Source organism: Hordeum vulgare, chromosome 5H (genome assembly GCF_904849725.1).
Source record: "Hordeum vulgare subsp. vulgare chromosome 5H, MorexV3_pseudomolecules_assembly, whole genome shotgun sequence".
NCBI lineage: Eukaryota > Viridiplantae > Streptophyta > Magnoliopsida > Poales > Poaceae > Hordeum > Hordeum vulgare.
The window spans coordinates 332,749,697-332,774,726 of record NC_058522.1 but is presented as its reverse complement, the minus strand read 5'-3'; positions in this window follow the sequence as shown (position 1 = coordinate 332,774,726).

The window sequence follows — 25,030 nt, the reverse complement described above, 5'->3', positions numbered from 1 at the left end:
GAAACTACGGGATATTAAGGTTCTCCTTTTAATAAAGAACCGGACCAACGCATTAACACTTGGTGAATACATGAACTCCTCATACTATGGTCATCTCCGGGAGTGGTTCCGGCTATTGTCACTCCAGGGTTGCCGGGACATAACACATAGTAGGTGACTACAACTTGCAAGATAGGATCAAGAACACACATATATTGGCGACAACATAATAGGTTCACATCTGAAATCATGGCACTCGAGCCCTAGTGACAAAAATTAAGCATCGCAAAGTAGTAGCAACATCAATCTCAGAACATAATGGACACTAGGGATCAATCCCCGTCAAAACTAACTCAATTACATGATAGATCTCATCCAACCCATCACCGTCGAGCAAGCCTACGATGAGATTACTCACGAACGGTGAAGAGCATCATGGAATTGGCGATGAAGGAAGGTTGATGATAAAGATGGCAACGATTTCCCCTCTCCGGAGCCCAGAACAAACTCCAGATCTGCCCTCCAGAGGAAGAACAGGATGTGGCGGCGCCTCCGTATCGTAAAATGCGATGAACTCTTCTCCTTGATCTTTTTTCGGACGAAAGAGGCTAAATAGAGCTGAGATTGGAGGCGGTGGAGTTTTGTGGGGCCCACAAGCCTACCAGGCGCGGCCATGGGGGGCCCGCGCCTAGTGGGTGATACGTCTCCATCGTATCTACTTTTCCAAACTCTTTTTCCCTTGTTTTGGACTCTAATTTGCATGATTTGAATGGAACTAACCCGGACTGACGCTGTTTTCAGTAGAATTGCCATGGTGTTGTTTTTGTGCAGAAATGAAAGTTCTCGGAACGTCCTGAATATTTACGGAGAATATTTCTGGAAAATATGAAAAATACATGCACAAAGATCCACCGAACGGGACGGGCCAGTGGGCCACAAGCCTTGTAGCCGCGGCCTCCCCCCTGGCCGCGGCTACCAAGCTTGTGGGTCCCACGTGGCTCTGTCGCCCCCAATTCCAGCACTATTTATTCCCTTTCGTACCGGAAAAAATCAGGAGAGAAGAATTCATCACGTTTCACGATCCACAGGCGCCGCCACATCCCGTTCTTGCCCTGGAGGGCAGATCTGGAGTCCGTTTTGGGCTCCGGATCAAGGAGATCGTCTCCATCGTCATCATCAACCTTCTTCCCTCTCCAATTCCATGAAGCTCCTCATCGTTCGTGAGTAATCTATTTGTAGGCTCGCTGGGCGGTGATGAGTAGGATGAGATCTATCATGTAATCGAGTTAGTTTTGATGGCGATTGATCCCTAGTATCCACTATGTTGTGAGATTGATGTTGCTACTACTTTGCCATGCTTAATGCTTGTCACTAGGGCCCGAGTGCCATGATTTCAGATCTGAAATTATTATGTCGTCACCAATATATGTGTGTTTTAGATCGATCTTGCAAGCTGTAGTTACCTACTATGTGTTATGATCCGGCAACCCTGGAGTGATAATAACCGGAACCACTCCCGGTGATGACCATCGTTTGAGGAGTTCATGTGTTCACCAAGTGCTAATGTGTTGGTCCAGTTCTTTATTAAAAGGAGAACCTTAATATCCCGTAGTATCCATTTGGATCCCGCTGCCATGGGAGGGATGGACAATAGATGTCATACAAGTTCTTTTCCCTAAGCACGTATGACTACACACGGAATGCATGCCTACATCACATTGACGAACGAGAGCTAGCCACATATCTCTCCGTGTTATAAGTGTTGCATGATGAATGTCATCCAACAGATCACCGATCCATTGCCTACGAGTTTGTCCCACTGCCACTGTTACTTGCTTTGCTCTGCTGTTGTTACTACTGTTGCTGCTACTGTTACTTGCTGCCCCTGTTACTTGCTTTGCTGCTACTGTTGTTACTACTGTTGCTGCTACTGTTACTAGCTGCTACTGTTACTTGCTTTGTCCTGCTGCTTCTGCCACTACTGTTGCTACTACTGTTACTTGATGCTGCTGTTACTTGCTACTGCTGCTACTTGCTACTGCTGTCACTATTGATATTCATTGCCACTGCTGTTACTCGTTATACTACTACTACCTGCTACAATACTTTTCTAGCGCCATTAATACTTTAGTTAGGAATAATCTGCCGTCAAGAGATTCTTTCCTAGCACCATTGCTATCATACTACCTTTGCTGCTTATATCCTGCTTGCAGATACTAATCTTTCAGGTGTGGTTGAGCCGACAACTCAACTGCTAATACCGGAGAATATCCTTTCACTCCCATCATGTCGAACCAACAAATTTGGGTTGAATACTCTACCCTCGAAAACTGCCACGATCCCACACACTGGTGGGCGATTGCAAGACAATTTGGGTTGAGCAACTGGAAGCAGCTCTTTTCTGGCGCCGTTGCCGGGAGAGATAGCTATATTCTCTGAGTCACTTGGGATTTTTATCTGCTGATCACTATGAAGAATGTGAAAGATCCAAGAACCAAAGTCTTGCCCTCAACTACGAGGGGAGGTAAGGAACTGCCATCTAGCTCTGCACTTGATTCACCTTCAGTTATGAGTAAGTTTGCGACACCACCTCCTGCTAGAAATCTTGATATGTCGCATGTGCTTGATGATGCTTATGATGCTACTATGCCTGATACTGCTAGAGATGCTATGCTTGATACTGCTAGAGATGCTATGCTTGATACTGCCTTGCCTGATGATGCTATGCTTGATACTGCCTTGCCTGATGATGCTAGAGATGTAATTTTGCCTAATGATGCCTAGCCTGATATGCCATTAGGGATATTCCTTGATGCTCGTATTGCTAGAGTTACTGCCAATGCTCGTGATGCTTCTGAAACTGCCGATACTAATGAGATAGAACCTGCTTTTGCTCCTGCTAGATCTAGCTCTCCTAGATATGAATTGCCTGATATACCTGAGGGTTATGTTATGGAGGGAGAGATAGTTGAGGATTTTCTTGCGTGTAAGGATGCCTATGACGCTGAGAAATTACTTCTCAAGTGGAAGGAAAAATCTCTGGAAGCTAGGATGAAATACGACCCGAAGTTTGCCACTTCACCTATCTTTATCGCCGATGAGGATTATGAATTCTCTGTCGACCCTGAGATAATCTCTCTAGTCGAATCTGATCCTTTCCACAGTTATGAGTCTGAGACGGTCGTAGCCCATCTTACCAAGCTACACGATATAGCCACCCTTTTCACTAGTGAGGAGAAGATCCGCTACTACTATATCCTTAAGTTGTTTCCTTTCTCTCTAAAGGATGACGCTAAAGCCTGGTTCACTTCTCTTGCTCCTGGATGTGAGTAGTCCCCAGGATATGGTCTATTACTTATGTGAGAAGTATTTCCCTGCCCATAAGAAGCAAGCTGCCTTGCAGGAAATATACAACTTTGCTCAACTCAAAGAAGAGAGTCTCCCACAAGCTTGGGGAGGCTCATCCAGCTACAGAATGCTTTGCCTGATCACCCTCTTAAGAAGAACGAGATACTTGATATCTTCTATAACGGACTTACCGATGCTTCTAGAGACCACCTAGATAGTTGTGTCGATTGTGTTTTTAGGGAACGAACTATAGAACAAGTTGAGATCCTACTGAATAACATCTTGATCAACGATAATGCTTGGACTATCCCCGAACCACCTCCTAAGCCAACTCCTAAGAAAAGAGGTATTCTATTCCTCAGTCCCGAAGATATGCAAGAAGCCAAGAAATCTATGCAAGAGAAAGGCATTAGATCTGAAGAAGTCAAAAATCTACCGCCCATCGAAGAGATCCATGGTCTCGATAACCCGATACAAGTAGTAGAGGTGAATTCTCTGCGTAGATTCAATGAGAGTGATATTCCTTTTGACAAACCTGCTAGCCTATGCTTTGATGAAGTTGACAACTTTGTTGCCAAACAACAGAGTTTCAGTGATTATGTTAGCACACAATTGGAACAAAGTACTCGTATGCTTAGTCATTTAAGTGCTTGTGTAGACAGAAATATCAATGATCTTAAGCTTCTGAGTAAACATGCCTCTATGATTACTACCCAGGTAGAACAAGTACTTAAAGCTCAAAATGACTTGCTCAATGAATTAAATGACAACTCTGTCAGAGTCATTACTAGAGGAGGCAAAATGACTCAGGAACCTTTGTATCCTGAAGGCCATCCTAAGAGAATTGATCAAGATTCTCAAGGAATTAATGCTGATACACCCAGTCATCCTAAGAAGAAGAAGGATGATAGAAACCTACATGTCAGTTCACCAAATATTGTCACACCTGAAGAACCAAATGATATTTCTGCGTCTGATGCAGAAACACAATCTGGTGATGAACATGAACCTGGTGACAATATGGACATCGATGTTCATAATAATGCTCAACCTAGCAATGATAAGGATGTGGAGATTGAACCTACTGTTAATCCTGATAACCCACAACCTAAGAGATACGATAAGAATGACTTCACTGCTAGGAAGCATGGTAAACAAAGGGAGCCATGGGTTCAGAGACCCATGCCCTTTCCTCCTAAGCCATCCAAGAAAAAGGATGACGAGGATTTTGAGCGCTTTATTGAAATGTTGAGACCCGTCTTTCTGCAGATGCGGTTAATTGATATGCTCAAAATGTCTCCATATGCCAAGTACATGAAAGATATCGTGACTAATAAACGGAAGATACCAGATCTTGAAATCTCCACCATGCTTGCCGATTACACTTTCAAAGGTGGAACTCCTAGGAAACTTGGTGATCCCGGAGTGCCCACTATACCTTGATCCATTAAAGGAAACTACGTAAGAACTGCCTTATGTGACCTTGGAGCCGGTGTTAGTGTTATGCCTCTCTCTCTTTATCGTAGACTTGAACTGGATAAGTTAACACCCACTGAAATTTCTCTGCAAATGGCCGACAAATCAACTGCTTTCCCTGTCGGCATTTGCGAGGATGTGCTTGTTGTGGTTGCTAAAGTCACTATCTTAACGGACTTTGTTATCCTGGATATTCCTGAGGATGATGCCATGGCGATCATTCTTGGAAGACCATTCTTAAACACCGCAAGGGTTGTTATAGATTGCAGCAAGGGCAATGTCACCTTCCATGTCAACGGTAATGAGCATACAGTGCACTTTTCGAAGAAACGATATCAAGTACATTGCATCAATGCTATCGAAAAAACTTCATCGATTCTTATTGGGGGCTTTGAATGCCCTATTCCTCGTGTTAAGATGAAGTATGATTTGCGTGTTGGGGAGATTCATATCCCCATTGAGGTGACTTAGTGGCTATTCGATAATTCTCCGTTTCGTCTTGCGATTCGAAAAGGTTTTGTCATGAGGATTTGATCAATCCCATTGATGGATTTCTTTCGATGACCATGAAATGGATGAATCAAGGAGTCACATACCTCTGTTTTAAGCTTTCACTTTATGTTGCTTAGAAGGAAAATGATAGATTTAGTTTAGTTCTTCCTGTTTTCTGTTTTAGCGTCCCGGAGAAAAGTACCCGGAAAATAAAAGTTCTTCGATGGTCCTGAAAATCAAATATGATTTTTTCTGGATTTTTTGAAAAATACTGGGACTGAGAGCTGGCCTGGGGGGCCACACTAGTGGGCCACAAGCCCTGTAGCCGTGGCCTCCCCCCTGGCCGCGGATACCAAGCTTGTGGGGCCCACAGGGACCCCCTCCACTCATTCAAGCTCCCATCCTCTTCTTCTACCTCCAGAAAAAATCTTTTCGCAGCTCAAACCCGTGTTCTTGCTCATTTGGCTGTGATTTTCGATCTCCTTGCTCAAAGCACCATTCTCCGAACCGTTTTGGGGAAATTAATCCTTGATAAGTGACTCCTCCATTGGTCCAATTAGTTTCTACTCCAGTGCTTTATCCTTCGTGTATTCTTGCTACCTTGGTGACCCTGTTCTTGAGCTTGAAATGTTGATTTTAGCTGGTCCCAAGTAGTTTTAGTGCGTGATATGGTCTCTAGGCACTAGTAGGAGTAGTTGCTTCGAGTTGGGTTAATCCTTACTCACTTTTCTTTCGAAGTCTCTAAAAATTTCAGAATTTTTCAGAGTTAGAAAAAGGAAAAGATGAGGAGGTTCTTGATAGGCTCTTCAAGCCGTAACCCCAAGGAGGATGAGAAGAACCACCCCAAGTACTTGGTTCCTCGAGTCACATAAGTTCGAGCGTGCGAGTGGCCAAGTGATGAATTTTTGCACGCCGCTGGGCTTTATGAAGACTTTTATTACTTGGTGGAGAACGCAGGTCTTACCGCGTTCGTTGAAGATAAGTGCCCACAATACCTCCTCCTCGCCAACATCTTCGTTCAAAGCTTCAACTTTTATCCGAGGAAGAATCCTCCTATGGTTGAGTTCATGTTATACGATATCCCCCAGCGCATGACACTACAGGATTTTTGCAATGTGTGCAAATTACCTTATGTTGGGGATATTCATGATCCTCGTCCACGGGACTTGGAGGCTTTCATAGATACTATTGCAGTTGGAGAGGAGAGAGCAGTGTCTCGCGCTAGAATTGCTAGCATACATTTTCCTGTGCTTCGGTACTTCTCATTATTTGTGGGAAAATGTTTGATTGGCCGTGGGGAAGCTGGATCACTTAGCTCTCCAGACCTTGTGGTTTTGCACGAAGGCCTTTATAACAATAAGACTTATAGCCTAGGTGCTATAGTAGCTCAGCGGTTGAACACAAACCGTTCCAAAGGTGTCGTCTATGGAGGTATCTATGCTACCCGTCTTGCCAGACACTTTGAGATACCCATTAGACTAGAGGAGGAAGAAGAAATGCTTCTTCCTGAGAAATATCTGGATTATGACAGCATGGTTCGCCATGATTTTCTGGATAGAGATGCTAGTAGACTGATGATTTATAACTTGGTATTTACTCAGGGTACTCGAGAGACTGTTACTTTGCCTGCTCCTTCTTTGTTCAACCTTTATGCAGGCAGGTACATTATTATGCCCTCGGACATCTACGCATATTGGGGCTTGGCCCAACCACAGGTGCCCGTGCACGAGCCGCCAGTCGAGTACCAGTCGCCAGTTTCTTAGTGGGATCCAGAGGAGCTCACACAGCAGTGGCGTCCACAGTCCACTCCGGAGTATCCCGGAGCTGGCTATTTCCCTCCTTGGGAGTAGACCAAGCTAAGCCAAAAGCCTAAGCTTGGGGGAGTACGTGTTTGCACCAACTTTACATCTTTGTTAGTCGGTGTTTACACTTTGCCACTGTATTATCCATGCTAGTTTATTTTCGTTTTCTTGTCTTCTTGTTTTGTGTCCTTTTGAGAAAACCCAAAAAGATTTTCCTTTCTTCTTTTTCTTGTTGGGAGCTTTCCCGTGTAAATAGTTTTCTTTTTCTTTGAGTCGAGGTAGAAGACCATGGTTACAATGTTTAGTGGCTCTCGCATGCATACTTGTTCATTTGTTAAAGAGCCATATTACTTTGTCTTCTCCTTTGTATTTGCCTGCAGATTCAGCTTAGTCCAATGCACGAGCACTCTTATTATTGTTCACATCGTTCGATCGTGCAAGTGAAAGGCAATAATGATGATATATGATGAAGTGACTGAGACTCGAAAAGCTGGTATGAACTCTATCTATTTTGTTTTTGTAAATATGACTAGCTTGTCGTCCCAGATTCAACTTTGTTGAGAGAGAACCATGTTTGCAATGACAACTTAGAGATCATAGTTTCTGATGCCATGCTTAATTAGCTAGGAGCTTATAATGGTCTGTCTTGAATGCCAACATAGATTTTGAGATGACTATGATGTAGTATGATAGGATGGTATTCTCCTTCGAATGATTCAAGTGGCTTGACTTGGCGCATGTCCATGCATGTAGTTGAAACAAAATCAGCATATCCTCTATGATGTTCGTGTTCATAGTGATTTATATCCTGCTCATGCTTTCACTCAATGTTAGTCAAACTCTTTGCATCTTGATGACTGTTGTAACTCTCTAGTTGGTCGCTTCCCAGTCTTTTGCTAGCCTTCACTTGTACTAAGCAGAATACTGCTTGTGCATCCACTTCCATAAACCCAAAAGTTTTTCCATGAGAGTCCACCATACCTACCTATTTGCGGTATCTACCTGCCGTTCCAAGTAAATTTGCATGTGCCATTCTCTAAACCTTCAAGAAATAATCTGTTTTGCATGCCCGAACCGCTCATGTGGTGACAAGGGGCTATTGAGATCTTCCATGTTAGGCATGTTATCCTCGACATGTGTTTATTCACTGTCATTCATGAGAAAGGGGCCGGTAATTGGAATGCCCAGTTCCACGCTTAAATCGAAAACATAACTGTAAAACAAGACTCCCCCCGGATTGATGTTAGCATGGACGGTACCCGAGGACTCGGCTAGCCGTGGAGTGTGATTGATTGGTGGTGGGGAAGTTAAAATTTTACTTCTCTGTTTGGGAACCGCCTATAGCATGAGTAGCATTGAAGATATTGAGAACTCTTGGTCATTGCGTTGACAATGAAAGCATGCCACCCAAAATTATTATCTCTCTTTTCAAAGCTTGAGCTCTGGCACCTCTGCGAATCAATGCTTCCCTCTGCGAAGGGTATGTCTATTTATTTTCTGGTTGGGTCATACTCTTCTTATATAAGCACCAATTAGAGAGCACCTCTGTCATTTTTATGCTTTGCTTTTGATTGATATTGAGTATGACTATGACTGGATCTTCGTTGCTATGAATTACAATGTTTAGTGAGCCCTTGATATTTGAAAGTGCTGTGCATTTATGTTTTGCGGTCTCAGAAAGAGCTAGCGAGATACCACCTATTCATATTGATTCATGCTTGTTTTGATTGAATTGTTGGTATCTGAAACTGATTATTATTTGCTCGCTAGCTCATTATGCCATTGATATTAGTTTACCATGAGACCTATGTGTCACTTGCTTATGTGGTTAACTTGCGATCTTGCTGAAATTCCGGTTATGAGTTAGACATAGTTGCAACAACAAGATCAAATAGAGTTTGTCAAAGTTCTTATTTCTCTTTCAGTTTGTCAACTGAGTTGCTTGAGGAGAAGCAAGGTTTTAAGCTTGGGGGAGTTGATACGTCTCCATCGTATCTACTTTTCCAAACTCTTTTGCCCTTGTTTTGGACTCTAATTTGCATGATTCGAATGGAACTGACCCGGACTGACGTTATTTTCAGTAGAATTGCCATGGTGTTGTTTTTGTGCAGAAATGAAAGTTCTCGAAACGTCCTGAAAATTTACGGAGAATATTTCTGGAAAATGTGAAAAATACCTGCGCAAAGATCCACCGGAGGGGACGGGCCAGTGGGCCACAAGCCCTGTAGCCGCGGCCTCCCCCCTAGTCGTGGCTACCAAGCTTGTGGGGCCCACGTGGCTCTGCCGCCCCCAATTCCAGCACTATTTATTCCCTTTCGTCCCGGAAAAAATCAGGAGAGAAGAATTCATCGCGTTTCACGATCCAGAGGTGCCGCCACATCCCGTTCTTGCCCTGGAGGGCAGATCTGGAGTCTGTTTTGGGCTCCGGATCAAGGAGATCGTCTCCATCGTCATCATCAACCTTCTTCCCTCTCCAATTCCATGAAGCTCTTCATCGTTCGTGAGTAATCTATTCGTAGGATCGCTGGGCGGTGATGAGTAGGATGGGATCTATCATGTAATCGAGTTAGTTTTGACGGGGATTGATCCCTAGTATCCACTATGTTCTGAGATTGATGTTGCTACTACTTTGCCATGCTTAATGCTTGTCACTAGGGCCCGAGTGCCATGATTTGAGATCTGAAATTATTATGTTGTCACCAATATATGTGTGTTTTAGATCCGATCTTGCAAGTTGTAGTTACCTACTATGTGTTATGATCCGGCAACCCCGGAGTGACAATAACCGGAACCACTCCCGGTGATGACCATAGTTTGAGGAGTTCATGTGTTCACCAAGTGCTAATGCGTTGGTCCGGTTCTTTATTAAAAGGAGAACCTTAATATCCCGTATTATCCATTTGGACCCCGCTGCCACGGGAGGGATGGACAATAGATGTCATACAAGTTCTTTTCCCTAAGCACGTATGACTACACACGGAATGCATGCCTGCAACACATTGACGAACGGGAGCTAGCCACGTATCTCTCCGTGTTATAATTGTTGCATGATGAATGTCATCCAACAAATCACCGATCCATTGCCTACGAGTTTGTCTCACTACCACTGTTACTTGCTTTGCTCTGCTGCTGTTACTACTGTTGCTGCTACTGTTACTTGGTGCCACTGTTACTTGCTCTGCTGTTACTACTATTGCTGCTACTGTTACTTGCTTTGTCCTGCTGCTGCTGCCACTACTGTTGCTACTACTGCCACTACTGTTGCTACTACTCTTACTTGCTGCTGCTGTTACTTGCTACTGCTGCTACTTGCTACTGCTGTCACTATTGATGTTCCTTGCCACTGATGTTACTCGTTACACTGCTACTACCTGCTACAATACTTTTCTGGCGCCATTGATACTTCAGTTAGGAATAGTATGCCGTTAGCAGATTCTTTCCTAGCACCGTTGCTATCATACTACCTTTGCTGCTTATATCCTGCTTGTAGATACTAATCTTTCAGGTGTGGTTGAGCCGACAACTCAACTGCTAATACTGGAGAATATCCTTTCACTCCCATCGTGTCGAACCAACAAATTTGGGTTGAATACTCTACCCTCGAAAATTGACGCGATCCCACATGCTGGTGGGCCATTGCAAGACAATTGCTAATTGTTGAGCAACTGGAAGCAGTGGGCTTGCGGGCTCCACGCTCCACTTCCTCCGTTGATTCTTGCGCCAGTATTTTTTATATATTTCACAAAAATTCTCCGTAAATTTTTAGGTCATTCCGAGAACTTTTATTTCTGCGCAAAAACAACACCATGGCAATTCTGCTCAAAACAGCGTTAGTCCGGGTTAGTTCCATTCAAATCATGCAAATTAGAGTCCAAAACAAGGGCAAAAAAGTTTGGAAAAGTAGATACGATGGAGACGTATCAACTCCCTGAAGCTTAAAACCTTGCTTGTCCTCAAGCAATTCAGTTGACAAACTGAAAGAGACAAAAGAAAAACTTTTACGAACTCTTTTTGATCTTGTTGTTGCAACTATGTCTAATTCATATCCAGAATTTCATCAAGATCACAAGCAAACCACATAAGCAAATGACATCTGGGTCTCACGGTAAACTCATATCAATGGCATAATCAACTAGCGAGCAAATAATAATAAGTATCAAACGTCAACACTTCAATCAAAATAATCATGAAGCGGTACGAACAGATGGTATCTCGCTAGCTCTTTCTGAGACCGCAAAACATAAATGCAAAGCAGCTTCAAAGACCAAGGGCTGACTAAACATTGTAATTCATGGCAAAGAAGATCCAGTCACAGTCATACTCAATCACAGTTAAAAGCAAAGCCTAGAAATGACGAAGGTTCTCTCTAATTGGTGCTTTTATAAGAAGAGGATGACTCAATAGAAACATAAATAGATAGGCCCTTCGCAGAGGGAAGCATTGATTTGCAGAGGTGCCAGAGCTCAAGCTTTGAAAACAGAGATAATAATTTTGGGTGGCATGCTTTCATTGTCAACGCAATGACCAAGAGTTTTCACCATCTTCCACACTACACATGCTATAGGCGGTTCCCAAACAGAAAAGTAAAGTTTTGACTCCCCCACCACCGATCAATCACACTCCACGACTAGCCGAATACTCGGGTGCCGTCCATACCAACATCAATCCAGTGGGAGTTTTGTTTGCAATTATCTTTTCGATTTGAGCATGGAACTGGCCATTCCAATTACCGGCCCTTTCTCGTGAATGATAGTGAATAAACACATATCGAGGATAACAAGCCTAGCATGGAAGATACTGATAGCCCCCTGTCACCACATGAGCGGTTCGGGCATGCAAAACATATTTATTTCTTGAAGGTTTAGAGAGTGGCACATGCAAATTTACTTGGAACGGCAGGTAGATACCGCATATAGGTAGGTACGGTGGACTCATATGGAACAACTTTGGGTTTATGTAAGTGGATGCACAAGCAGTATACAAGTGAAGGCTAGCAAAAGACTGGGAAGCGACCAACTAGAGAGCGACAACAGTCATCAAAATGCATTGAGATTAACTAACATTGAGTGCAAGCATGAGTAGGACATAAATCACCATGAACATGAATATCATAGAGGCTATGTTGATTTTGTTTCAACTACATGCGTGAACATGCACCAAGTCAAGCCACTTGAATCATTCAAAGGAGGATACCATCCTATCATACTACATCATAGTCATCTCAAAATTCATGTTGGCATCCAAGGCAACCCATTATAAGCTCCTAGCTAATTAAGAATGGCATCAGAAACTATGATCTATAAGTTGTCATTGCAAACATGTTTATCTCACAACAAAGCTAAATTAGGAACGATGAGCTAGTCATATTTACAAAAACAAAATAGATCGAGTTCATACCAACTTTTCCAGGCTCAGTCACTTCATCATATATCGTCATTATTGCCTTTCACTTGCACGACCGAACGACGTGAACAATAATAAGAGTGCTCATGCATAGGACTAAAGCTGGAATCTACAAGCAAACACAAAGGAGAAGACAAAGTAATATGGCTCTTTGACAGATAAACAGATATGCATGCGAGAGCCACTAAACATTGTAACCATGGTCTTCTACCTTGGCCCAAAGAAAAAGAAAACTATTTACACTGCAAAGCTCCCAACAAGAAAAGGAAGAACAATAAAATCTTTTGGGGTTTTCTCAAACTAGAAAAACACACGAAAAGAAAACAAGAAAAAGAAATAAACTAGCATGGATGATACAGTGGCAAAGTGTGAACACCGACTAACAAAGTGAAAGCGTAAGCAAGAATATGAAGTCGGTGAGAAAGACGTACTCCCCAAGCTTAGGCTTTTGGCCTAAGTTGGTCTACTCCCATGGATGGTCCGGGCGATACCCAAAATCATAATGAGGGTTGTACGGGAGCGCTGCAGCCACTGCCTGAATAGCTACCTCATGGAGACGAGCAGCCTTTGCCTCCCTCTCATACTTCTCTGCCTCTCCTCTGGTTATGTAATATCTCCTTTTTACCTAAAAGTCAAAGAAGGCAGGAGCAGGAAGGGTAATATGGAAAACACGTTGTCGGTTAAATATTAACCGCTATAGTAGGGATTCATCATCCCTCTCAAGGAACTGATAGCGTGTCAAAGCGGTGCGATCAAGGAAAGCTGTATGGAGCGGGGGATCTCCTTCGCGGATGGGTACACTCAGAAAATTTTCTATGCGAGTGGCATAGATCCCACCAAAGAAATCCCCTTCGTTACCATTATAATTCAGCCTCCTTGCTATTATAGGTCCCATGTTGAAACTTCTATCACCCGTAACTGTGCTCTTAAGAATACTAAGGTCGGGTGCGCATAGGTGGCAATGCTCAATCTTGCCATTAATGCATCTACCTATGAAGAGGGCAAAGTAATGCAAGGTAGGAAAATGAATGCTCCCCATGGTAGCGTGTGTAATATCGCTAGTTTCTCCAACAGTTATACTATAGAAAAAAATCTCTAACCGAAGATTTAGGAGGATCATTGAGACTACCCCAACAGGTATCTTGCAAATTCTATTGAAATCCTCTAAATCCATGGTATACGATTTGCCATAGAGATCAAACAGTACAGATGTGTCACGGCCGACTGAAAATTTGAATCTACGAACAAAAGAGGCAGTGAGAGTAACATATTGTTCACATTTATCGGAGATGAATTCTTCGAGTCTGACATTGTGAACAAGTGTATCAAACTCGTCTTTGAAACCTGCCTCAATCATGAATTCATCAGAAGGCCATTCACATGGTTGTACCTGTGCGTTCCTCGGTTGGTAAGGATCGGGCTCCCGAATTGCAAGACGGGAACCTTTCTTGCTTGAGGAACCACCATGATAGTTTCTCCTGAACATCTTCCTTTTCTGAAATTTTCAGTGACCCAAAGGAAAAGTGAACAAGGCTCAACTAAACTTGTAGCAACTACTCCCACAAGTGCCTAGAGGCCATATCACGCATCAAAACTACTTGGGACCAGCTAAAATTAGCATGCAAAGCTCAAGAACAGGGTCACCAAGGCAGAAAAAATACACGAAGTATAAGGCACTAGAGCAAAAACTAATTGGACCAATGGAGGAGTCACTTACCAAGGAGCAATTTCCCCAAAATAGCTTGGTGAATGGTGCTTTGCACAAGGAGATCGAAAATCCCAGCAAGAAGAGCAAGAACACGGGTTTGAGCTGCGAAACGATTTTTTCTAGAGGTAGGAGAAGCAGATGGGAGCTAGAATGAGTGGAGGGGGTGCACGTGGGCCGCACAAGCCTGGTAGGCATGGCCAGGGGGGTGCCCGTGCCTCCAGGGCTTGTGGCCCACTCGTGCAGCCCCCTGACTAGCTCTTCGTCTCAGTATTTTTCAAAAATTCCAGAAAAAATCATACTTGATTTTTAGGACGTTCGGAGAACTTTTATTTTCGGGGTACTTTTCTACGGGATGCTAAAACAAAAAACAGGGAAAACTAAACTAAATCTATCATTTTTATTCTAAGCAACCGAAGGTGAAAGCTTGGAACAGAGGTTTGTGACTCCTCGATTCATCCATCTCATGGTCATCGAAAGAAATCCGTCAATGAGGTTGATCAATTCTCCTTGACAAACTATTTAGAATCGCAAAAGGAAACGGAGAATTTTCGAATAGTCACTAGGTTACCTCAATGGGGATGTGAATATCCCCAACAAGCAAATCATACTTCATCTTAACAGGAGGAATAGGGCATTCAAAGCTCCCAATAAGAATCGATGAAGTTTTTTCGATGGCATTGATGCAATGTACTCGATATTGTTTCTTCGGAAAGTGCACTGTATGCTCATTACCGTTGACATGTGCTACGGCAACAGACAACGGCGCTAGAAAATGACACGTTGACGGAGACTGGGCTTGCGTTGGTTTTTCCCTTGAAGAGGAAAGGGTGATGCAACACAGGAGCAGTAAGTATTTTCCTCAGTTTGAGAACCAAGGTATCAATCCAGTAGGAGAATCTCTTCAAGTCCAGAGTACCTGCGCAAACACAAAAGAGCTTGCACCCAACGCTTTAAAGGGGTTGTCAATCCCTTCAAGATTGATTGCAAAGTGAGATCTGAAGGCGGAAAGTGCAACGAAGTAAAAAGTGTAAGGCTGGAAATATGGTGTGGAGTAGACCCGGGGGCCATAGTGTTCACTAGAGGCTTCACTCAAAATAACAAGTATTACGGTGGGAGAACAAATTACTGTCGAGCAATTGATAGAACCGTGCAAAGTCATGACGATATCTAAGGCAATGATCATACATATAGGCATCATGTCCGAGACAAGTAGACCGATACTTTCTGCATCTACTACTATTACTCCACACATCGACCGCTATCCAGCATGCATCTAGTGTATTGAGTTCATGACGAACAAAGTAACGCTTTAAGCAAGATGACATGATGTAGAGGGATAATCTCAAACCAATGATGAAAACCCCATCTTTTTACCCTTGATGGCAACAACACGATGCGTGCCTCGCTGCCCCTTCTGTCACTGGGTGAGAACACCGCACGGTATGAACCCAAAACCAAGCACTTCTCCCACTGCAAGAATCATAGATCTAGTTGGCCAAACAAAACCCACAACTCGAAGAGAATTACAAGGATATGAAATCATGCATAAGAGCGATCAGAAGAAACTCAAATAAGATTCATAGATAATCTGATCATAAATCCACAATTCATCGAATCTCGACAAACACACCGCAAAAGAAGATTACATCGGATAGATCTCCATGAAGATCATGGAGAACTTCGTATTGAAGATCCAAGAGAGAGAAGAAGCCATCTAGATACTAGCCATGGACCCGTAGGTCTATGGTGAACTATTCACGCATCATCGGAGAGGTCATGGTGTTGATGAAGAAGCCCTCCGTGTCCGAATCCCCCCTCCGGCAGGGCACCCGAACGTGCCCGAGATGGGATCTTGCGGAGACAGAAGCTTGCGGCGGCGGAAAAGTACTTTCGATGATCTCCTGATTTTTTCTAGGATTTTAGGGAATATATAGGCGCAAAACCTAGGGCAAAGGTGGCCCAGGGAGCCCCCAAGCCAGGGTGGCGCGGGCCCCCCTGGCCGCGCCATGAGGGCTTGTGGGGTCCTTGTAGGCCCCCTGCCCTGATTCTCCAGCTTCCCGATCTTTTTCTGTTTCAGAAAAAATCTTTTTGGCAGTTTCATTCCGTTTGGACTCCGTTCAAAATCCTCCTCTGAAAGGGGTCAAAAACATGGAAAAAACAGGAACTGGCACTTGGCACTGAGTTAATAAGTTAGTCCCAAAAAATATATAAAAGGCATACAAAACATCCAAAGTTTGACAAGATAATAGCATGAAACCATCAAAAATTATAGATACGTTGGAGACGTATCAAGCATCCCCAAGCTTAACTCCTGCTCGTCCTCGAGTAGGGAAGTGATAAAGAATGAATTTTTGATGTGGAATGCTACCTAGCATAGTTGTCCTTTGCAACTTCTTTCACGTGACATGAATGTTCAGATCCGTAAGATTCAAAACAATAGTTTGCTATTGACATGGAAACAATAATACTTCAAGCAAACTAGCAAGGTAATCATGAACTTTCAAAATAACAAGGCCAAGGAAAGTTATCCCTACAAAATCATATAGTCTGGCTATGCTCCATCATCCTCACACAACTAATGTAAATCATGCACAACCCCGGTGTTGGCCAAGTAATTGTTTTCGCACTCTTACTTTCTCAAAAAAATTATAACTATCACGCAATACATGAGCGTGAGCCATGGATATAGCACTATAGGTGGAATAGAGTGTGTGGTGGTTGTGAGACAAAAAAGGAGGATATGGTCACATTGACTCAGCGTATCAAAGGGCTATGGAGATGCCATTAATAGATATCAATGTGAATGAGTAGGGATTGCCATACAAGGGATGCACTAGAGCTATAAGTATGTGAAAGCTCAAAAGTAGAACTAGTGGGTGTGCATCCAACTTGCTTGCTCACGAAGACCTAGGGCAATTTTGAGGAAGCCCATCATTGGAATATACAAGCCAAGTTATATAATAAAGATTCCCACTAGCATATGGTAGTGACAAAGCAAGAAGCTCTCAATCATGAAGAACATGGTGCTATTATGAAGCACAAGTGTGGAAAAAGATACTAGCATTGTCCCTTCTCTCTTTTTTTTATTTGGGCTCTTAGGCCTTTTTTTCTCTTTTCTCCTTTTTTTGGGCACTTTGGCCTCTCTTTTTTTATTTCCTCGCATGGGACAATGCTCTAATAATGATGATCATCACACTTTTATTTACTCACAGCTCAAAGCTTAGAAATGACTCTATAGGAAATGCCTCCGGCAGTGTACCGGAATGTGCAACGATCTAGCTTGGCGTATGATGTTGAAACATCTCGCTAGCTATCTTACGATCATGAAATGGCAATATGAGAGTGACGGCACAAGTCATGAGACGGAATGGTGGGAGTTGCATGGCAATATATCTTGGAATGGCTATAAAAATGCCAGAGTAGGTAGGTATGGTGGCTGTTTTGAGGAAGGTATATGGTGGGTTTGTGCACCGGCGAAAGTTGCACGGTACTAGAGAGACTAGCAATGGTGGAAGGTGAAAGTGCATCTATACCATGGACTCACATTAGTCATGAAGAACTCACATACTTGTTGCGAAAGTTTTTATTAGTGATTGAAACAAAGTGCTAAACGCATACTCCTAGCGGAAGGGTTGGCAGGTGTTAACCTGTGACAGCCCGATGCGTACGTTCCAGAAGATTCCCCCCCCCCCTTCTTTCCGTTTTCGTCGTGTGCCTATTTTCTTTTGTCGCATCATCATCGCATCATGCGCATCATCAGCATTGCATCGGCATCCCGTTGCCGCCAGTTTTCAAAACTTGCCTCCGTTAGTAGTTGCCGGTTCTCGTCGTTGTCCGTTCTGAGCCCGACCACACTCGCACGCGCCCGCGGCATCGTCAAAACCCTGTTTTAAAAGTGTGTTGAAAACTTCTTCTGATCGAGGTGAAACTTGGTGTTAGAGCATATATCTCCATATGTGGTTTTGGTAATTGATGACAATTCCTATGGACTAATGGTTGCCTTAAGTTACATTTATAGGATTTGTCCATAGGCACTTCTTGAAGTCCATCTGTTGGGTTCAAGGAGTTTATATGATGACCAAGATGGTATTCAAGGTATTATCCAAATAATGGTCATAGAGACACATGGTTGATCAAGATCTCAGACAAAGAGTAAATCAAGATGATCAACACACAAAGCGTACAAGATGTACCGAGAGGGATCAAGTGATCCCATGGTATGGTAAGCATTGTCCATTACGTATTTGTGTACTAACCCATGGTCTTCGTGAGAGTTCTATGTGGGGGTTAGGTGTGTTTCCATGGGCTTGCGTCAAAGGGAAGATCTCATACAACCCATGAGCAAATCAATATGATCAACACACAAAGCGTACAAGATGTACCGAGAGGGATCAAGTGATCCCATGGTATGGTAAGCATTGTCCATTACGTATTTGTGTACTAACCCATGGTCTTCGTGAGAGTTCTATGTGGGGGTTAGGTGTGTTTCCATGGGCTTGCGTCAAAGGGAAGATCTCATACAACCCATGAAGTATGACGTTAAGTTGTGATCGTCATCAAGATTGCGATGTGCAAGTTCAAGTGGATCAGCACGAAGATATCATGCTTGAAGCTTGCTGTACATTGTGGTGGCAATGGACTTGTGAAGATATGTTGAAGAGTGGCCCACCCATAGTGAGTATGGGGGAGCAATCAACTAGTCTTCATCAAGCCAACACAATCAAGAAAGGTGGTCCATCTTGAGGAAGCCAAGATCATCATCATCTAGCTCAAGAGGACGAGGTGCAAGGTATAGGTTTGCCCTTGATAGGTTTTCTGTTTAGGATAGATTGTTGTACTATCAAGGGGGCTCTCAAGTGAGTAGCTTGATCGTATCATTCGTTGAGAGCTCAAACCATTTGCATCCTTGCATCATACTTCTTGGTTCTTGTTTTGTGTTTCTCTTTGTGAGTTTTAGAGCTTATGGTCATCTTCGTGACAAGCTCGAGTTCATCGAAAACGGAGTCCATATGCATCTACTATGATGTTTTCGATGTTGGAGTTTTTGCCGGTTCTTCATTAATAGAGGACTCACATCTCTATATCTTTGGCATTTTCATAACCGCATGGTCTTAAGATTTCCCTTGTCGTCCTGAATCCAACAAGCTTGGGTTTGCTTGATTCGGAGCTCGTATGCGAAAGTTATTGCTGTTTCAGTGGCGAGCGGTAGTACCGCTGGACCTAGCGGTAGTACCGCTAGAGTTGGCGGTAGTACCGCTGGCCCTAGCGGTAGTACCGCTGGCTGGTGGTAGTACCGCCCCTGGACAGCGGTAGTACCGCTCCAGGAGCATAGTACCGCCTGCCTAGCGGTTGTTCATGGACGGACCTTTTTGCGAAGACTTTCTTGGCGGTGGTAGTGCCGTTTCACTACCAGGGGCCCAGCGGTAGTACCGCTGGAGTGTCAGCGGTAGTACCGCTGCAACCAGCAGTAGTACCGCTGGAGCTCGGGCAGAAAGTGGGGGTAACGGTCTGATTTCTTCCCCCACTATATAAAGGGGGTCTTCTTCCCCCTTGGTCCAATCTATCCGTTGGGCTCTTGTTCTACCTCCATTGTTGACATTCTTAGAGCTTGATTACTCTCTATCCCTCCAATGATTCTTGCTTGTTCTTGAGGGAAAAGAGAGAGGAGATCTAGATCCACATCTCCACCAATCACTTTCTCCTCTATGTGAGGGGAACCCCTTGGATCTTGATCTTGGAGTTCTTTGTGAGCTCCTTGTTCTTCCTCTCATATTTCTCCATAGCTTGTGTTGTTGTGGAGGGATTTGAGTGTGAGGGACTTGACCACTTCGTGTGTTCTTGCCATTGCATTAGTTGCATCGGTTTGAGTTCTCCACGGTGATACGTGGAAGTGAGAAGTTGAGAAGCTTACTACCTTTGGTACTTAGTACCCTTGATATTGTTCTTCGTGGATGCTTTGGCGTCCTAGAAGCTTGGTGGTGTCTCGGAGCTCAATCATTGTGGTGTGAAGCTCCGGGAAGCGTCGGGGTCTCCAATTAGGTTTTGGAGATTGCCCCGAGCAATTTGTACGGGTACCGGTAACCGCCCCCAAGGGTTGCCACGTGTACGGGTTCGGTGACCGCCCCCAAGGGTTGCCATTTGTACGGGTTCGGTGACCGCCCTCAAGGGTCCCTTAGTGGAATCACGGCATCTTGCATTGTGCGAGGGCGTGAGGAGATTACGGTGGCCTTAGTGGCATCTTGGGGAGCATTGTGCCTCCACACCGCTCTAACGGAGATTAGCATCCGCAAGGGTGTGAACTTCGGGATACATCATCGTCTCCCCGTGCCTCGGTTATCTCTTACCCGAACCCTTTATTATGCACTTTACTTTGTGATAGACATATTGTTTATTGTAATATATCTTGCTATCACTTAGTTGTTTATCTTGCTTAGCATAAGTTGTTGGTGCACATAGGTGAGCCTAGTTGTTTGTAGGTTTTGTGCTTGACATATTAAACGTTAGTTTTATTCCGCATTTGTTCAAGCCTAAACCTTAACTATTTTAAAGCGCCTATTCACCCCCCCCCCCCCTCTAGGCGACATCCACGTCCTTTTCACTTGGCATGCGGTCGTAATTAGTTATAGCTAGGCCGCTTGTCGAATTTCGTCGCGATCGGAGTCCGTCTGGTACCCGAACGGACGACCGTAGCGGCATCGTATTCGGTCTACCGTCGGACGTCTGTCGGTGTTTTAAAATTCGTTGCCGCGCCGCCCGTTCTCCCTCTTGTCTCCGGATATCCACTCTACACGGCCACGTACCCATTCCCGCGTGCGGAATCGTTTGAATCCGACCCCACGGTTGGATCCGGAACGAAATTTCGGCTAACCTAGCCCCCCCCCCCCCGTTTGTCTATATATAGACCCCCATGCCATTATTTAGACAGCCCCTCTCCCCTGCCTCGAAATCCGTGCCTACCCCCAGCCGCCGCATTCTCTCTCCGAGCCCGCCGGGCCTGCCGAGCCCTCAACCGGCCCGCCGAGCCCATCTGGCGAGCCACAGCCCGAGCCGGCTCCCTCCTCCTCCTGATCTGCAGCTCCCGTGTTGCCCGAGCCGCCGTCGCGCGCCGCCGCCTCGCCTCCTGCAAGCCTCGCCACCGGCAGCCCGGATCCGGTGCCCCTCGCAGCCCCTGCCCGAGCTCCCCTTCGCCTCGCCGCCTTGGGGCCTCGCCGGAGCACCGTCGTCAAGCCGCGCGCACGAACGTCGGCCGACCCCGCCGCGCCAGATCTCGCCGCTCGCCGGCCTCCGTCGCCAGATCCCGCTGGATCCCGCCTCCCTCGACGCCCCTGGCTCGTCCCGAGAGGAACCGTCGCGAGGAGCACGACGTTGTGGCCAGCGCTGCCTCCCCATGCGGCCTAGGTGGCGCCCGAGCCAGGCCCAGCTGGCCACTGCGTTGCCTCCCCCCGGGCCCAGGAACCTCCTCGGCCCACTTCCTCCTCGACGGCCCAAGGTGAGCCGAGAACAATCCCTCGCCCGCGTGCATTTTTATTATGTAACGCCCTTGCCTCTGTAGCCCATTAGGAAAGGATTTTGGCCCGGTAGTAATTTTTATTTTAGGTTATTTTCGGAATTTAATAAAATTCCAGTAAATAGACGATATTTAGATGATCGTAACTTTAAAACCGTAAATCGGATCTACACGTGTAATATATGGTTTTGGCGTGGAATTTCGTGTAGTATCCGTTTTTGCAACTTGCATAAATGTTTGATGTGGTTTGACCCACTGTTTTCCTAGAAATGTGTGTTGTCCTAATAGGTTTGCGTCCCGTATTTATTTTTCACGCGTGTCCGGTTTGCCCGAATGCCTTAGATAAATGTACATGTTTTAGGAACCTATTTTTCATGTATTTTAGAGTAGTCATTCGTATTTTTGCGTGTAGGGAATTGCCGCTAATTTATTTTTCTGTGTATAGGTTATTTTCTTGCATTTATGTGTGGCATTTTTCTGTGATGCAACCCCACATATTTTATATGTTTTTGGGGTAGAATTTTTATTTCTGTGTATTTAGTTTTAGCTTTTGAGCAAGTTAGTTCGCGCGTTATTTTGCTATGTTGCCCTTTTGTTTATTTCATAGGATTTATTCCGTGCGTCGTTTGACGGAGTTGTCAACTAGGAAGTTGTTCTTGGGTGTTTAGACTAGCCCCTGGTATTTTTAGTTGCAATAGAAATGCATGTTTAGGTGTGGTTTGATTGCCCTCAAGTTGCTGGAAATAGTGCTGATTTGGAGGTGCTGAAATATTTCTATGTCTGGAATCTGTTATATTTTGTTGTTGTCTTGTCTTGCTTGTATCTTTTGATCTGTAGCTCTTCTGAGGTTGGTCCAATGGAGTAAGTTGTAGTCCTTGTGTTTCTCTAGCATGCTATGACTTTTCATTCCTTTTGGAGTCCTATAGCTATAGATTTTGCTGCTGTCAATATCGCTTCAGATAGAAAACTGCACTTTCATGAGGTGTAATTTTCACTAAGTCTGAAATAGTGTGTGGGAAGCCATTTTGTGACTTCTTTTCCTAGTGTTCCTTGCTGCCATGCTAGTTTTTGTTAGTTGTTTGTAGTAGTGCTTCTTGCCCTCTTTCGTGTCATGCCTTGCTTGAGTTTATTTGACTTGAGTAGCTCGTAGTTGTAGGGTGTAGAAGATGCTATGTGGTTAATTTTGGCAGATTGTAGTGATATCTTGTTTTGCTTGTATTTTTTGAACCGTAGCTCTGATTTGATCGTGTCCTACATGAAACTTGCTTAGAATCTCGTGTAGTTTCTTTTTCTCTTGATGTTTGTATGTGTTGAAGTGCTCGTAGCCGTCGTTGCACACATATTGCATTCATGCCATCATATCTTGCGGTGCTTGTAACTTTTGATTCGTAGCTCCGTTGAAGATGTTCTCTATGTGTAAATTGCTTGAAATGACGCGTAGAATCACGTGAACCTATTTGTTTTGATGTTTAACAACTAATTAAATGTGTTTATTCAGATCTGGACAGAATTGTAAATTAACATGTGAGGTCGTCTCGGAGGTGCTATATGTCATTTCCGACCTCATTTAAAATGTCTAGATAGGTAGTTTAATTTCCGCTTCACCTCTTGCATGTTTGACAACATTAATATTGCCGTGTATCTAATCGGGATAGAGCTAAGTAATTAAACATGGAGTTTCGTCAATATGCAACTCGTTGCATATTGAACTTCACTTAATGTGTAGTGTTTGAGTGTGTGAATTGTCATGCCGTGTCTTGCATGTTTTCAGCTGCTCATGCATCATTTGTGTTGTGCATCGTGTGGTGAATTCCGTGTGTTGATTTGTGTTTCCGGTTTGCTTCATCTCGATAGAGTTCCGCAACGTGCCGGATTGTGAGGACCCGTTCGACTATGTCGGTTCGTCTGCTTCACGAAGGCATTCTTCTCCAAGCGGGATCTCAGGCAAGATGACCATTTCCCCAGATACCATTACTATCATTGCCATGCTAGTTTTATCGATTCTATCGAGTATGTCTCGTTGCCTACCACATGTTAAATATCAGCCTCTCAACAATGCCATGAAAACCTTCAACCTGTTCAACCTAGCAAACCACTGATTGGCTATGTTACTGCTTGCTTAACCATGTTGTTAGCGTTGCTAGTTGCAGGTGCAGTTGCTTCCATGTGATTACATGGGTTCCTTGTCATATCACCTTATTAAATGCTATTTAATTTAATGCACCTAAATACTTGGTAAAAGGTGGAAGGCTCGGCCTTTCTAGCCTGGTGTTTTGTTCCACCTTTGCCCCCTTAGTTTCGGCTACCGGTGTTATGTTCCATAAACGAGCGCTCCTAACACGATCGGGGTTGTTATGGGGACCCCCTTGATAATTCGTTTTAGATTAAAGCTGGTCTGGCAAGGCCCAACATTGGTACTACATTTTCCCAACATAATAATTCTGTTAAACTGAAATGCATAGGGAGTTAGCGCTACCCGAGGAGTAATTCTACATAATACAGGGAAGGCCAGTGTTGATGGTGCTGGTCCAAAACAGAGCACCGTGCGGGGCCAACCCGGGGCAACTCGGGAGATTTCTCTCAGGCCACCGTACGCTTCGCTTATCCGTCGTGTCCTGAGAACGAGATACACAGCTCCTATCGGGATCGTCGACACGTCGGGCGGCCTTGCTGGATTAGTTTTACCTTTGACGAGATATCTTGTGCATCGGGATTCCGGTGATGCTTTGGGTAATCTCAGAGTTGAGGGTTTCCACTAGGGAATCCGACGAGATCGTGAGCTTCGTGATTGAGGATTTCTATGCGGCTTGTGGTAATTTGTGATGGACTAGTTGGAGCACCCCTGCAGGGTTAAATCTTTTCGGAAAGTCGTGCCCGCGGTTATGTGGCAACGTCGAAACTTTGTTTAACACTGGTTCTAGATAACTTGAAGTTAACTTAATTAAAACTTGCCAACTGTGTGCGTAACCGTGACTGTCTCTTTCGTGAGTTCCTTCTCTGATCGAGAACACGGTGGGGTTATGTCTAACGTAGGTAGGTGTTCAGGATCATTCATTTGATCATCAGTAGTTCACGTCCGCTATGCGTAGATCTTCCCCCTCTTATTTCTTGTACTCATAAGTTAGCCACCAAATATGTGCTTAGCCGCTGCTGCTGTTGGAATTATGCCCTAGAGGCAATAATAAATGTATAGTTATTATTATAATTCCTGTATCAAGATAATAGTTTATTATCCATGCTATAATTGTATTGAATGAAGACTCATTTACATGTGTGGATACATAGACAAAACACCGTCCCTAGCATGCCTCTAGT